The 16,754-nt window shown below is 41.2% G+C and overlaps 1 protein-coding gene and 1 long non-coding RNA gene across 4 annotated transcripts in view; one reads left to right on the top strand and one right to left on the bottom strand.

Annotated features, from left to right (window-relative positions):
- Positions 1-16,754, bottom strand: part of LOC122934193 (cytochrome P450 2C5-like) — a 64,087-nt gene that overhangs the window by 35,117 nt on the left and 12,216 nt on the right. Inside the window, exon 1 of one of the 3 annotated variants that reach the window (XM_044289476.1) lies at positions 9,485-9,728. The exons of 1 other annotated variant lie outside the window; for it this stretch is intronic. The gene's annotated coding sequence lies outside the window, so the exon portion shown is untranslated. Of the gene's footprint in view, positions 1-6,048; positions 6,093-9,484; positions 9,729-16,754 lie in introns of those variants that run through there. One more of the 3 variants, XM_044289477.1, reaches the window with a different exon arrangement.
- The window catches only part of LOC122934196, a 37,791-nt gene continuing 30,942 nt past the window's right edge, over positions 9,906-16,754 (top strand). The window contains exon 1 of the long non-coding RNA XR_006388638.1: positions 9,906-10,104. This is a non-coding gene — a long non-coding RNA (uncharacterized LOC122934196). The remainder of the gene's footprint in view (positions 10,105-16,754) is intronic.

Raw genomic sequence — 16,754 nt, 5'->3', positions numbered from 1 at the left:
CGCTCAGATCAGGTTATAGACTCTTTAACCCTCATTACGATCATACCTGTCTCTTATGTGTCCCTCGCCCAGATAATGAAAATAACACTTTTTAAACTTATGCAAATTACCTTCTGAAGGTGCCCAGGGGCGGCGTTACTGGGCGATGTGCCCAGAAAAACACACCTCCAGCCGGCGGACGTCACGAGCGGCACCAGAGGACGGCGGGCTGGGAACTGGCCCGCACCTGCGCACTGCTCTGCCCAGGTAATGGGCAGAGGAACATCCTTTCATATTGCGCATGCGCCGGCCGGCTGTCTTTAGTTGGCCGGCGCATGCGCAATATGAAAGGATGTTCCTCTGCCCATAATGGGCAGAGCAGTGCGCAGGTGCGGGCCAGTTCCCAGCCCGCCGTCCTCTGGTGCCGCTCGTGACGTCCGCCGGCTGGAGGTGTGTTTTTCTGGGCACATCGCCCAGTAACGCCGCCCCTGGGCACCTTCAGAAGGTAATTTGCATAAGTTTAAAAAGTGTTATTTTCATTATCTGGGCGAGGGACACATAAGGGACAGGTATGATCGTAATGAGGGTTAAAGAGTCTATATCCTGATCTGAGCGGTATAAAACGCTCAGATTAGGTGAAAGACTCCCTTTAAGGACACGGCCATATTTCACCTTAAGGACCAGGCCATTTTTTGCAAATCTGACCAGTGTCAATTTATGTATGAATAATTTTAAAACGCTTTTACTTATCCAGGCCATTCTGAGATTGTTTTTCGTCACAGATTGTGCTTCATGACACTGGTAAAATTGAATAAAATAAAATAATTCATTTTTACTTATAAAAAAATACCAAATTTACCAAAAATTTTGAAAAATTAGCTAATTTTCAAATTTCAATTTCTCTACTTTCATAATAGTTAGTAATAGCTCCAAAAATTTATATTATTTTACATTCCCCATATGTCTACCTCATGTTTGGATCATTTTGGGAATGTCATTTTATTTTTGGGGGACATTACAAGGCTTAGAAGTTTAGAAGCAAATCTTGAAATTTTTCAGAACATTTCTAAAACCAACTTTTTCAGGACCAGTGCAGGTCTGAAGTCACTTTGTGAGGCTTACATAAAAGAAACCACCCAAAAATGACCCCATTTTACAAACTACACCCCTCAAGGTTTTCAAAACTGATTCACAAACTTTGTTAACCATTTAGGTGTTCCGCAAGAATTAATGGAAAATAGATAAACAATTCAAAAATTTCACTTTTTTGGCAGATTTTTCATTTGAATCAATTTTTTCCAGATACAAATAAAGAGTTAACAGCCAAACAAAACACAATATTTATGGCCCTGACTCTGTAGTTTACAGAAACACCCCATATGTGGTCGTATACTGCTGTACAGGCACATGGCAGGGCCCAGAAGGAAGGGAATGCCATACGGTTTTTGGAAGGCAGATTTTGCTGGACTGGTTTTTTGACACCATGTCCCATTTGAAGCCCCCCTGATGCACCCCTAGAGTAGAAACTCCAAAAAAGTTACCCCATTTTGGAAACTACGGGATAGGGTGGCAGTTTTTGTTGGTACTATTTTAGGGTACATATGATTTTTGGTTGCTCTATATTATACATTTTGTGAGGCAAGGTAACAAGAAATAGCTGTTTTGGCACCGTTGTAATTTTTTGTTATTCACAACATTCATCTGACAGGTTAGATCATGTGCTATTTTTATATAGCAGGTTGTCATGGACGCGACAATACCAAATATGACAACTTTTTGGGGTTATTTGTTTCAGTTTTACATAACAAAGCATAAAAAAAAAAATATTCTTTAGTGTCTCCACATTCTGAAAGCCATAGCTTTATTTATTTTTTGGGTGACTGTCTTATGTAGGGGCTAATTTTTTTAGGATGAGATGACTGTTTGATTGGCACTATTTTGGGGTGTGTATGACTTTTTGATCGCTCGCTATTACACTTTTTGTGATGTAAGGCTCTTCTGATTACCTCCTCCCTTCAGTGTGAAATTCCGCGCCTGCGCCGTGCATCCGAATCACCACGCCTGCATACAGCATTACCCATTATGGGCATCGGCAGTAGCCGCCGGCTAGATCGGGATGTTGGGGCCGGTGGATGCACAATAAACGCTCTGATGCCGATGCTCATAAGGCGCAGAATTTCACACTGAAGGGAGGAGGTAATCAGAAGAACCTAAGGCGGGCCAGAGTGGTGAAAGGGAAGGGGTTTCAGATGAATAGCGCCGAGGGGCCTGGGCACCGGCCGCTTGAACGCCGCCCCTAGGCACCTTCAGACCTATTTTGCATATTGAATAAAGGTATTTTTTAAAGAAAATAAGCGACGGACAGCTAAACAGTAAGTAGCATTCACATATGGGGACTATAATGCTGATAACGGTGTTAGTGTTCTAAAACGGTCAGTATAGGTAAAAGACTCCCTTTAAATAGTTAGATTATGTCCATTCATAATGTGGTATTTGCTGTACGTCTTGTTAGATTGTTAAATATTGTCCAGTTAGAATATTATTTGTGATTGGCGATACCTGCATATATACAAACTTCGTTATTGCGCATTTATCCAGTTGTCCAGTTTGGTTATTGAACGCTACCGCGACCACGTGTTACTTACAGTCACGGTTGATCTATGTGTCCACTTATTCAGTCAGAACTGATTTAGCCGCTGCTACACTCATCTGCGTGTTACTCACACAATCCCCGCCGGTATGTGCCTCCACTCTGTTGTCTGCCTTGTGTGCCGTCGACTCAGCCTCTCCTCAGAGCGTACTTCTCAAGGGTGCGCATCTGGACAGTCGGGACGCCAACTTCTTATTGGAGCTGTAATCTTTGTTAGTCACTATATATCGAATGTTCACACTGCCCTTTCTTCTACCAGACGCGTTTTGAAACTATTACGTTTCTTCCTCAGTGGTATAACAGACAATAAGTTGTAATTATACCTGCTTACCATTGCAGTTGGGACGGTAAGACTTTGTTCACATCACCGTTCAGCCTTTCCGTTCTCCTGCCCTGCTTAGGGGCAGGAAAACAGAAAGCATGTATTCGGCACATAACTGAGGCGAACGGAGCCCATGGGCCCCATAGACTATAATAGGGTCCGTTAGGTTTCTGCTCAGAAGAAGATTTTGGAGCGGAGAAGTTGTGCATACAGTATAGTCTATGGGGCCCGTGGGCTCCATTTGGCTCAGTTATGTGCCAAATCATCCTTTCCTTTTTTCTGCCCCTAAACTGGGCAGGAGAATGCAAAGATTGAACGGTGATGTGAACGAAGCCTTGGCATGTAAGCAATGAAGTGAAGGCAGCACTAGTACTGCTGTTTTCAAACCGCTAATCTGTGGGGGTGCCGGGTGTCGCACCCCCACTGAATTGATATTGATGGATAGGTCATCAATATAAAAAAGTGGACATCCCTTTTCAACTGATTAATGCTAATAGATGTGGCTGTGATATGATGAATGAACTTCATGAAACTTGTTTTATGTCTGAATTGAAATAATCGGTTGTCAGTAGGGTTGAGCGAACCCGAACTGTAAAGTTCAGGTTCATACCGAACTTTAGGATTTTTGGACCCCGGACCCGAACATTTCCGTAAAAGTTTGGGTTCAGCGATCGGCGCTTTCTTGGTACTTTTTGAAAGGCTGCACAGCAGCCAATCAACAAGTGGCATACTACTTGCCCCAAGAGGCCATCACAGCCATGCCTACTAATGGCATGGCTGTGATTGGCCAGAGCAGCATGTGACCCAGCCTCTATATAAGCTGGAGTCATGTAGCGCTGCACGTCACTCTGCTGTTACAAGTGTAGGGAGAGGATGCTGCTGGACTTGTGATTTCAGGGAGAGAATAGGAGAGAATCTAACTCTGCGATCTACAGACAAATAGTTGTGTGGGTGCAGGGCACTATCGTTTTACCCTGCCCTGAGCTCATTGACCAAACAACACTAACTTTTACAATTCTGTTAGTTAGGTGGGTGGCGGCAGACATTTTATGCAAGCATAGTGCACCAGCACTGCATCTGAGCTTTTGGGACATTGCAAATCACCATTTTTTTGGGTGCAAACTACAACATCTGGATTAGTCAGTGTGCAATTTATGGTAGAAATACACCCATCATTTTCTGGGGTTCTAAAAACTTTTTTTTCCCCAAAAAAAACAGTATTTTACAGATCTGCAAGTGTTAAATTCAAGTTTAATATATACAGCTTTCATATTCTGTTAGCAAAAAAAAAGACTTTTTGGGCAATCTACAGCATCTGGATTAATCAGTGTGCAATTTAAGCTAGAAATACACCCATCAATTTCTGGGTTTTGAAAAACACACTCTTTTGACAGAAAACACTATTTTCAGGCCTTGCAGCATCAGCACGTGTGAAATTACAGGCTTATATACTGCTGTCAAGTTCAGTTTTTAAACAAACACTCATTTAGGCACAACTAATTTAGTTGGCAGCCTTTGATGCAGATGTCATTGTGAGATCCACCCTTAATACATTTGGGTTGCATTCAGAGATTTTAAATACCACCATTTGGTGCACCAATATTGAATTCAGGCCTACACTGGTTCAGACCGTGTGAGATACTCCCTTTACATATAGGGGTTTGAATTAGGCATTTGAAATACAGCCATTTTGTGCAAAGATATATTTACTTCAGGCCTACAGAGGTTCAGGCCGTGTAAGATACCCCCTCTACATACAGGGGTTTGAATCAGGCATTTGAAATACAGCCATTTTGTGCAAATAAATCTTTTATTTAAGCCTAGTCTGGTTCAGGCCATGTGAGATACACTCTTTTACATACTGTCGTTCTTTTCTACTATTAATTAAACACCCATTTAGGGCAAGATCCTAAATTCAAAAAATATGAGGAGAGCGTCAAATAGGGGATGTGGCCCAGGTCTTGGTGCTGTTGGTGGAGCTCCTGTTGCAGGGAGAGGACGTGGTCGATCTGTGCCAGCTACACGCACAAGTGAAACCCCTTCCTCAGGTGCGAGTAGGCGACAAAACCTGCAGCGGTATTTGGTAGGGCCTAATGCTGCTCTACGAATGGTGAGGCCTGAACAAGTACAGGCGATAGTAGATTGGGTTGCTGACAGTGGATCCAGTTCCTTCACATTGTCTCCCACCCAGTCTCTTTTGATTTTTGATGAATCTGTTAGCAGGGTTTCCCAGGGCCATCTACCTAGCCCTGCACCAGAAGTGGAAGAGACACCGATGCCCAACCACTTATTTTTCAAGATGAGTACACAGGAGGACCATCGCAGCACGTCTCAGATGATGACGAATCATGGTGTCATATTCCACCACTAACCAAAATGAAAACAGACAAAAAAGACTTTACACAATTGTCAATTAAATAATAATATATTTTATTTTTGATTAAAATAACTTGTTTTGGTATATTAAAGGCCACGGTGTTTTTACGTTTCATATTCTTAGACAATCCAAATTAATTAAATAATAATAACCAATTAAATCCAATACCTTGTCTAAGACCCAAACTAGTCCGCTCAAAGAGCGACTATTACCCATTCGCCATCAGCACAGCTAGATGGCTAAACCCCCGTAGCCAAATCAATTAAATTTTGAAAACCGACATTCAAAATGTCTAAACCTATTTCTGATAAAGAACTCTTATCAGAATTTCAGAATTATAGAGCCCAGGAAGAAAGCCCTCCAACTCCGAATGCCTACAAGTAAAACCATTAAAACAATACATAACTTTTTCCAGATTTTTGTTAATTCTCTTTTTTATTTTTTCTAGGAAACGCATATGAGTAGAATGCCATTCCCGTTTTGAAATTATGTCGGAAATTGCCAACATAGTATCTGGCAAAATCAATTGCAGGGCTCTCAACTTACATGAATACTCTTCCAGTAAAATATGGGTCTTAATAATGCCCAAATCACTACCATCTAAATATAGAATTAATAAAGATGGAACAGGCCATTTTTTCTTAGTTTGAGAACAAATATTTACCACATCTCGGAGTCTAAAGTTCGGAATGCCATTCCAGAATATTTTTATATTCTTACCCAAACCGAGGTTATCCGATTTAAACCTCAACCTCGATCTGTTATATGCTTCGGATACCAAATCAGACCCCACAATCCAAATAATCTTGGTATCTGAAACAAAGAAATTCATTTTTTTAAAGTAATTCTGGCCTGATATAAAGCTTGAATCTGTCAGAATTCCATCTGCCCAGATTCTTTATTATGTTAGTCCGAAGACCCATATTGTTCGCATATGTCGCCGCTCCTATGCGGAAAGAATGAGATGATAGCTTTACATCACTTAAATTGAAATGAGACTTACATTTATTCAATATATAATTAAATTGGTATCTCGTTAGAGGGGAGTGGTCAACATGCATAAATAATGGTCCACTAGATTTAGAACGAAAAGTTAACCACTTTTTTAGAGCCAAAACTGGGCAAATATCCGTATTTTGGATTTTATTTAGTGATATCCAAGTACCAAGACCTTTTTGGTCAGTTTTAGACTTCTTAATAAATAAACAAACTTTACTATCGAAAATTTTTAGATCGGATAAATACAACGGTGTTTCTGCATTTCTTTTTTCAGCTGCAAATTCCGAAATTCGGAGAGCTCCAAAAAATGCCACTATGAATGCAGTACTAAAAAGTGAAGACTCGTAAGGAGATGAACACAATTCAGGTAAATATTTTATAAATTTGGCAAGATAAACAGTGCATAACGGAATAGTCCTTTCTTTAACTGGAGCCAACTTGTCAACTCCCTTAATAAATTGTTTTATACAAAAATTATTAGATATGGGAGTTACATTAAAACATTTTTGAAAGTAAGACAATCCTGACAGAATTTTTTGAACATACCTTCCCGACTTACCAGATTTAATTAGTTCTAACACGAATTGTATACTAGAGGAAGAAGTAGAATCCCAAGTATTGTAATTGTTAACTTTGCAAAAAGTCACCCAATTTTTCCAGGCTGACAAGTACGCTGTCCAAGTGTTACTTGCAAGCGCATTTTGTAATAATTTTAAAATTAAGACTGAATTATTTTCCACAACTGTGGTGGACATTGGATCCCTTCTGAATCTGCATCCGGTATTAGCTTCCTGAATATCTGGAATTCCTGCCGAGATAAAGAATCGGCAATTACATTTTGTTTGCCTTCAATGTATTTAGCTTTGAGCCAAATATTGTTTTCCAAGCATAATAAAACTATAAATCTTAACGTAGTTGTTACCTCGACAGATTTTGCCGACAGGCAGTTAATAGAAAAAACAACACCCTTATTGTCAGACAATAAACGGATTCGTTTATTTCTGAAGAAATCTTTCCAGATATTCAAAGAAACTAAAACCGGGAACAATTCCAAAAAATTTATGTTTTTCATGAACGGCTTATTCAACCATGACCTAGGCCAAGATTCAGCAGACCATTGTTTATTAAAAAATGCACCATATCCGACAGAAGCAGCAGCATCAGTGAATAATTTTAATGAATCAGAATCGACAAATTCTTCTTGCCAGACTGAACATCCATTAAAATTTTCCAAAAAATGAATCCAAATATTAATGTCTTCTTTTAAAGCTGCAGTGATCCTGATATGGTCATTCGCTTTTTTCTTTCCTGCAATGGATGCATACAAACGTTTAGAAAATACCCTGCCTAAAGGAATGACTCTTGAAATAAAATTTAGAGAACCCAGGACTGACTGTAAAATTTTTACTGTGGACTTTTTACATTGTAATAAAAATTTCAAATTTTTTAATGAAGAATTAATTTTTTCCACTGAAATCTTAAATAACATATTAACCGAATCAATCTCAATGCCCAGGAATTTTATACAGGTAGTTGGATAAACCGTTTTTTCCTCAGCTAAAGGGACATTGAAATATGAGGATATATTTTTAAATGTTTTTAATAAATTGGCGCAATCATCAGACTGGGCATTTCCAATGAACAAAAAATCGTCCAAATAATGTATGGTATAACCTCCTACATAATGAGTCTCAAGCATCCATTGCAGGAAAGTAGAAAAGGCCTCAAAATATTGGCATGATAAAGTAAAACCCATGGGTAATGCCATGTCATAAAAGTAAAGACCATCCAAATAAAAACCTAAAGAATTGTAACCAGAAGGGTTAATTGGGAGTAACCTAAATGCGGATTTGATGTCTACTTTAGCTAATAACGCCTTTGGTCCTGCTTTCCTTAAAAATTGCAAAGCCTGATCAAAAGATGCGTAATGCACTGAAGCAGAGTCCTTATCAATGGAATCATTTAGGGAAGAATTAAGCGGGAAAGACAAATTATGGATTAAGCGGAAGCTGCCTGGCTCCTTTTTTGGGACAAAACCTAGAGGGGAAATCCTGAAATTTTTAAAAGGGGGGGAAGAGAAAGGGCCAGCAATTCTATGTTCCGCAATTTCATTGTAAATTTTTTCCAGAACCTTATTTTTATTAACAAAAACTGAAAAAGCATTTTTAACTAAAACACAACCGTGACCTTTAAATTCCGGCACATAGAAACCAGAAGAAAAACCTTCAATTAGTAGATGGGCCTTCTCCCTGTCTGGAAAGAATTTTATACATTGAATTAATCTTTCCAGATTCAGAGGAGTCACTATTTTTATTTCCTTCTTTATTACTGGCATTCCTTTTGAAGCATTTGAATAAGGGGTGAGCGCCTGTACAATGTGAGCATTCATGCCTATATTTACAGTTACTTTGCCATTTACAGGCGGATTCGTTATAGGCAAAACAGAATCCTTTTCTAGGGGGTTGAATGCGAAAATTATGAGAGCGGTGGGGCAGCATTAGATTGAGCCATAATCCAACGTCTTTAAATCCCCATCTAAGGTCAGGGTAAACAGCTAATTTTTGACGGAACGACTCATCATAATTAAACCAAGCGGAACCTCCGAAATTTCTAAAAGCTTCTAAAACGGATTCCATATGATGAAATAGACCGCTACAAAGAGAGGGGTGTTTTTCACCTAAAACTGCACCGAAAATACAAAAAGCTTGAATCCAAGCAAAAATGTTCTTCTGTGTGCTCGCTTTCTTTTTATCGTCCTCTTCTTTTTTATCTTTAACAGATGGTAACAGCGTTAATAAATCAATATATTCACAATTCCATATTTTTTTCCTTGTACTTGAAGATAAATGGAAACCTAGTGGAGACATTTCACATGGTAATGTTTCTTTAAATGAAATATCTTTTAATCCACTATTTCCATCAGTACAAGGGAATTTTTTTTTTTCCTTACTAGGCATCCTAATTTTATCAGAATTAAACTGATTCTCAGGAGAAATAATTTCATCCACAGGGGGGGACCAAGGTGTATCTAACCCCTGAAGATTTTCTCTCTGCTCTAAAAAGTATAAAAATTCTTTAAATAACTGAATATTGCTATTAGCATTCCTTGTGGTTTGATCCCCAGAAGAAAATATAGGGGTAGGTGTATGCAAATTACCTTGAGAGGATTTGCTTGAAGAAGGAGCTGAATCCTCTATTTGAAATTCCTGCTGAGGGTTAATAGTACAGGGAGCTCGAGCAGCAGCAGTTAAACTGTCCGATGGTAACTGATGTTGTTGCTTGCGATTGTCGTTCCTTCTGCTCGCGCCAGGTGGCGCAGCATTTTTCTTCTGCCTGGATCCTGTTGTATGCCTTACAGGAGAAAATCAATGTTTTTCTTTTCTGATTCTCTTCCTCCTCGGCGGCGAGAGTGTCTGAGATAATGCAGGAGGATCGCAATCGATGACCTCTGCATTCCTCACTGGCTCTGCGCTCTCACTGAGATAAGCAGCGCAGCCAGCTTCAGCTGATTGAAGAGCAGGATTACCGGCACTTGTCTCAAGCAGTAAGCAGGATCGTAGCCATTCTTCACCGCCTTGGGACGCGGCTTTCTCCACAAGCTGCCTCATAAGGTCCTCCATCGCAGAGCTGGTCCGGATTCTTTGCTGTCAGCTCCAGAATGCGCTGTAAGTAACTGAAACTTTCTTTTCTTACAGGTGACTCGTGCTGACCGTTACCCACGGACCAATCACGATCCACCAGTGACCTCGAGATCAAGTTCAGTCCAGCACTATACAGGTAAGTAAATTTATTAACCATTTCATTACCGCATACCTTTTCACATACCAAAAGGGGGTGGGTGTTCCCTGACACCATGTCCCCCCTTTTGTATTTGCAAAAGGTTATCTCATAGGTGCCAACTGTTGGGGCTTGAGGCTGACTGTCACAAACCACTCATCAGTCTGTTGTTCAAGGCCCGTCCACAGCTCCTGCGCGGTGTGTGGTTTGTCCCCCAAACAGATAAGTTTTAAAACCGTCTGCTGTCGTTTACCCCTGGCTGTGCTGAAGTTGGTGGTGAAGGTGTTACGCTGACCGGATGGAACGGTCAGCTAATATGGAACGTCCTAGCAGGAGGCAGCATTTCAGCAACATGGTGGCGCAGTATGTGTGCACACGCCTTCACGTACTGAATGACGGGTCTGCCCCCTTCAACTTCTGGGTCTCCAAATTGGGCACATGGCCTGAGATTGCCCTTTATGCCTTGGAGGTGCTGGCCTGCCCTGCAGCCAGTGTATATCTGAACGTGTGTTTAGCATGGCATGGGGCTTCATCGCAGACAAGCGTAGCCGCCTGTCCACAGCCAATGTGGACAAGCTAACCTTCATTAAAATGAACCAGGCTTGGATCCCACAAGACTTGTCTGAACCTTGTGCAGAATAGACATGTATACCACCATTAAACATACATTCTTGTACTCAAGTCAAGCGCAATGATTCTTTGTTTTCTTCTTTTTTATTTGTCCCAATATTTTGGGGGCTACCTACCCCAATAAAAAATTTAAAATAAACATTGTTGGCTACCTCCTCCTCCTCCATTCCTGCCTCCACCTAAAACACCACATTCACCGCCTCCTCAACCTCCGATTCCATATTCACCTCCTCCTCTGAGTTGCAGGTCAATAATTTTTAATTTTTTAAAGTTATTTCCCTATCCACATTTGTTTGCAGAGCAGTTGCCATGCTCTTAAGCACATTTTACTGCCCTTTACATCCCTCTAGCCTCAAGGGCTATTTTAGAGCCATTTTAATCAAAAAAGTGCACATTTTAGTGCCCTAAATTGAAAAAAATCTTATTTTCAATTTTCGGGTGACATTTTACCATTTTTGGCGTATACAAACTCCTGCTGTGCCTGGGTGACATGGGCCTTAATCTCTCAAAATCCTCTGTTCTATTGCTGGGTGACATGAAGCTAGTTTTGCCGTGAATTAACCCCTGCTGTACTTGGGTGACAGGGGCCTAAATCTCTCAAAATCCTCTGTTCTATTGCTGGGTGACATGAGCCCCCTTTTGCCATAAATGAACCCCAGCTGTGCCTGGGTGACATGGGCCTAAATCTCTTAAAATCCTCTGTTCTATTGCTGGGTGACATGAAGCTAGTTTTGCCGTGAATGAACCCCTGCTGTGCCTGGGTGACATGGGCCTAAATCTCAAAAAATCCTCTGTTATATTGCTTGGTGACATGAACCCACTTTTGCCGTGAATGAACCCCTGCTCTGCATTGCTGACAGGGAACTAAATTTAGTGAAAACATCTGTTACTGATCGGAAAGTGGCCGACTACAAGCGCACGCTGCTGATGGCATTCCCACCTGACAGCGGGGGCACAGTGGAAGCACAAGGCAAAGGCAGAAGAGGATGAAGATGTCGCCAACGCAGCTGGGGCACCACCAGCACCTGAGAAGGCAGGGTTAGCATGGCCAAAATGTGGAAAAGCTTTGTCAGCCTTGGAGGTGCTGACCTGCCCTGCAGCCAGTGTATAGTGTGAACGTGTGTTTAGTACGGCAGACAGCATTATCACAGGCCGCAGCCAAAGTGGACAAGCTTACGTTTTATTAAAATGAACCAGGCATGGATCCCACAGGACTGGTCCGTACCTTGTGCAGCATAGACATTTATAACAGCCTCAACCATCCATTCTTGTACTCAAGTGCACTTATTCTTTGTTTTATTTTGTTATATGTCCCAATATTTTGGGGGATACCCCAATTTTTTAATAAAACATAAAACAAATCAGTGTTGGCTACCTATTCTCCTTCACCGCCGATTCCACCTACACCGCCACGTCAACCTACACCGCCACATCCACCCCCTCCTCAACTTCCTACTCCTAGATCCAGATTGTTATTTTACATTTTTCTGTATTTTATGATATTTTAAGTCATTTCCCTATCCACATTTGTTTGCAGAACAGTTGCCATGCTCTTAAGCACATTTTGATGCCTTTTGCAGCCCTCTAGCCCTTTCCAGGACTATTTTAGAGCCATTTTAGTGCCCATAAGTTCGGGTCCCCATTGACTTCAATGGGGTTCGGGTTCAAGTTCGGGTCCCAAACCCGAACTTTTTTTTCAAGTTTGGCCGAACTAGTCGAACCCGAACATCCAGGTGTCCGCTAAACTCTAGTTGTCAGATTCAATTTGGGTCCAAATTGAAGATGAGCAGGGTAATTCTAAAAGAATCAATACATTTAGAATTTTACAAAAATTTGTTTTTTCAAATGAATTCAAAATTTTGGTGCTTCTCTTTAGATAAATCACGTAAAGTGCTGTCTACCATTTTACTTTTAAAAGATGAAGACAGAAGATCGCATGAACCCAGGCTGGTGGGATCTACCATGATGCTTTGCAGTCAGCCTGATGACATTTGATCTCAGCTACTGATATGACAAACAAGACAGACATAAGTAGATATAGACAGTGTAGGGATTGTGAAGAACATATACTGTATTTAGTTAGGTAGATTGAATTACTATGTAGTAAGTCAGGTTTTATCATTAGGGACAGGATAGGGTCAATTACATTGTCTGTTGCCAGGATCTTTGTGTGCTGCACTACACAAAGCTCATATAAAGGAGACAGTACTCTTTTTACGTGCAGGAGACAAAAAATAACTATTACAAAGCTTCTATAGTTCACAAGTATGCAATAGGCATGTTTTCTGCCTCATGTGAGAATTGCTAAAATGTTAATTTATTTTGCGGGTAGTGTACAACACTGTAGATTTGCTGCATGAATATTAACAAGTGCAAATTTGGACCGCAGCTAATGCAGAAGACAAACAGAATATGCATGGCAGCTCACCATTATACATGCAAACAAAAGAACTAGGGATTACGCATTATTTTGGATGACGTTGGTAGATGGTCCCGACACAGTTTGATCAAAAATGTGCTTGAACAGCTTCTATTTTTCATGCATAAAAAAATAAAAAATAAAAAACACTTGCAGAATACTCGCCTCCCAAAAAATTATTAAAATAAACAAAAACGTCATGTGTACACTAAAATGGTTTTAATTAAAAAGCAATTTCATGATGCAAAAGTAGGAAAACATAAAAACTATATAAATTTGGTGTTCTTGTAATCATCTCAGTTATCATGTCATCTATATTGCATGTTAAACCCCATAAAAAAATTAAATAAAGATTAACCAAAAAGCTGATTGATTTCTTGTACTTTTTAAAATATTTTTAAACTCTGATTAAATTTTTTTCTTAGTTCCATGAGAGGACTTTGTAATAAACTGATCTCTTATAACTGTATTACTCCTCCAAGTATTACACTGAGAGCCTATCAGACCCTCTGGCTGCCATGGTAATCCATCGTGGACGATGGCGAGTTAAGTCACTTTGATAAACACCATAGATTCCATAATAACCAATATATGCCCCAACCAGGGATTCCTTGACTATTCAAACACATGAATAGAATTACACACATAAGCCTGTGGTACACACCATAACATAAAAGCTACAAATAACTACCAGACCGCTTATAAATTAATATCATTTTATTACATAATTGCAAAAAGCTATCTCACAAACATGATTAAAAGAACATAGGTGCAGGGACATAATCTGTAGGATGAACCCAGTGGATACTGTTCATTGATCTGTCGGTGCAAGTGCAGAAAACATATTACATAATAATCAAATGGACAACGCTTTTTGCAATTGTGTAATAAAATGATATTAATTTGTTAGCAGTCGGGTAGTTATTTGTAGGTTTTATACCATAGATTCCATGTTAGTGTTGAGTGAACTTGTGGTTTCAAATTTGACTTTCAAGGTTATGGTCATCTAAGAATTCAGTTATGGATTCTGCTACTACGTATGGTCCGTGGTTAAGTAGAATCCATAACGGAATTCTTAGGTAACCCGAACCTTGTACGTTGGACTTGAAACCACAAGTTCGCTCAACACTAATTCCATGGTTACTATTGACATCAAGTGGTAACTAAGAGGTTAAGAAGCCAGGATTTGAGTTCTTTTTTGATCCCACTGGTTTCAGCTTGACCCCAGCTGTCAGTTCCAACCAGGGCCGTCTTTAATATTGATTGGACCCTTGGCAAAAATTTACTTGGGCCCCCTGGATCCCGCCTTCCCACACCTTAGCAGGCAATCACACCTTCCACCACAACACACACACAAAAAATCCACACACCTGGTAGAGTACAGTGATATAAATACTTCCAGTTCTGAAAGCTCCAGCGGCTCAGGATCAGTGCTCTGGGCAGCTGGGCTCAGGCTGGAAGTGGGCACCGCTCTGCAGGAAGGAGACCAGGGCTCGGCTGTCACAACCAGACAGCTGAGAAGCTCTGACAGAGGCATTTCAGAACCTCCTCCTTGAGTTCTTCTTTGTTGTGGTATTCAGTTACTCATCTCGTTAGCCTCTCTCAGCTGTCATGTAGTTGGACTGATTGCTTCCCTTTAAATTCCTCCCCATAATGCTTTACTGGGCGGCTTATACTTATTCCTGGAGTGTGTGTGCATGCTGATCCTGTTTCCCAGTCTGCTACAAAGTTAAGTGCTGTACATTTATCAGTTAGTTTCTGTTTGCTGGATCCCAGGTGACCCTGACTCCCTCCATGTCTGGTGTAGGGAGCCGGTGGTCGTGTCCCCTCACTATTGTAGGGTGTTCAGGGGTTATATAGTCGAAGTACGTGGATATGCAACCATCCACCTTTGGGATCTTTGCATAGGCTGAGCAGCCAGGGAAAGTGCTAGGTCTTGTGCAGGGGTCTCCCTTTTGGTTCCTTAGCTTTGGATCCAGTGAGTCATATATGCATGTTGCTTTGTCTTGTTTCCTGTACACCGTCCGTGACATTATAAGCCGCCAAAACCGTCTCAAGCATGGATCCAGTTTCACTTTTGGCTGAGCGCCTTCAGGGTCTTTCATTGGAGGTAGCTCATCTCCGCAGGACTTTTTCTCAGCTTCAAGTGACCGGTTCAGCTGGCGTTCATGGAGTTTGTTCTGAGCCTAAGATCTCGCTCCCGGATACATTTTCTGGGGGTAGTGAGAATTTTGTGCGTTTTAGAGAGGCTTGCAAACTCCATTCCGCCTTCTTCCCCATTCCTCTGGTGATGAGGAACGGAGGGTGGGGATCATTATATCACTGCTCAGGGGTAACGCTCAGTCCTGGGCCTTTTCGCTGCCGGAGGGGGCACGGCCCCTCCGTTCAGTGGATGAATTCTTTTTAGCCCTGGGTCAGATATATGATGATCCGGATCGTATTGCTCTGGCTGAGTCTAGACTACGTCTATTATGCCAGGGTAAACAATCCGCAGAGATATACTGCTCAGAATTTCGAAGATGGGCAGCTGATACTGGTTGGAATGATGCTGCACTCCAAAGTCAATTTTGCCATGGTCTTTCAGAGGGATTGAAAGATGCATTTGCCTTTCATGAAAGGCCTATTTCCTTGGACTCTGCTATGTTTCAGCATGTTCGTATTGACAGGCATCTTAGAGAGAGAGGAGAGATCTCTCCTTCCTGTCATACTCAGTCCCAGGACAGTGCAGCGGTCCCATTCTGTGCACAGGGGTCTCAGTCGCTGTCAGCCCCTTCTGAGCAGGAGCCCATGCAGCTGGGGTTGATTGCTTCTGACAATAGAAGATTCAGCCCGCATGGGAGGGTTTGTTTTTGTTGTGGAGGTATAAATCATTCGGCAAATGTTTGTCCCTCTAGGAGATTCAGGCAGTTCTCTGGGAGTAATAAAGAAACAAAGAGGAAAAAATCTTTTAAAAATGTTCCGTCTGTTACTATTGGCAGGGTTGAGGCGGAAATTGAAGGTTTTCCGTTTGCTTGTAGTTCCCGTTTTGTCCTGCCTGCTAGGGTGGCGCTAGAGAGCAAGAACATTTTTTGTGAGATTTTTGTGGATAGTGGAGCAGCGGTCAATCTCATTGATAGTCAATTTGCAATAACTCATGGTTTCCAGGTGTGCACTTTGGGAAAGGATATTCCTGTTTTTGCTATTGATTCCGCTCCACTTTCTCAGAAATCATTAAAAGGCATAGTTCACAATATCCGTTTAATTGTGAGTGATGCTCATGTTGAGGATGTGTCATGTTTCGTCCTTAGCGGTTTGCCTACTCCTCTAGTGTTGGGGCTACCCATGCTCATTAAACATAATCCCACCATTGATTGGCAAGCGAGGCAAATAAATGGTTGGAGTGACTTTTGCAGAGAGAATTGCCTCACGACATCTGTTTCTGAGGTTGCTACTAAGACTGTACCATCTTTTCTCTCTGAATTTTCGGATGTCTTCTCTGAGAGTGGAGTTCAGGATTTGCCCCCGCACAGGGAGTACGATTGCCCTATTAATCTCATCCCAGGCGCCAAGCTGCCTAAATCTCGTTTATACAATCTTTCCCAACCTGAGAGGATCGCTATGC

The sequence above is a fragment of the Bufo gargarizans genome, chromosome 4 (assembly GCF_014858855.1).
Source record: "Bufo gargarizans isolate SCDJY-AF-19 chromosome 4, ASM1485885v1, whole genome shotgun sequence".
In the NCBI taxonomy this organism is placed as follows: Eukaryota; Metazoa; Chordata; class Amphibia; order Anura; family Bufonidae; genus Bufo; species Bufo gargarizans.
This window is presented reverse-complemented; position numbering and strand designations above follow the sequence as displayed.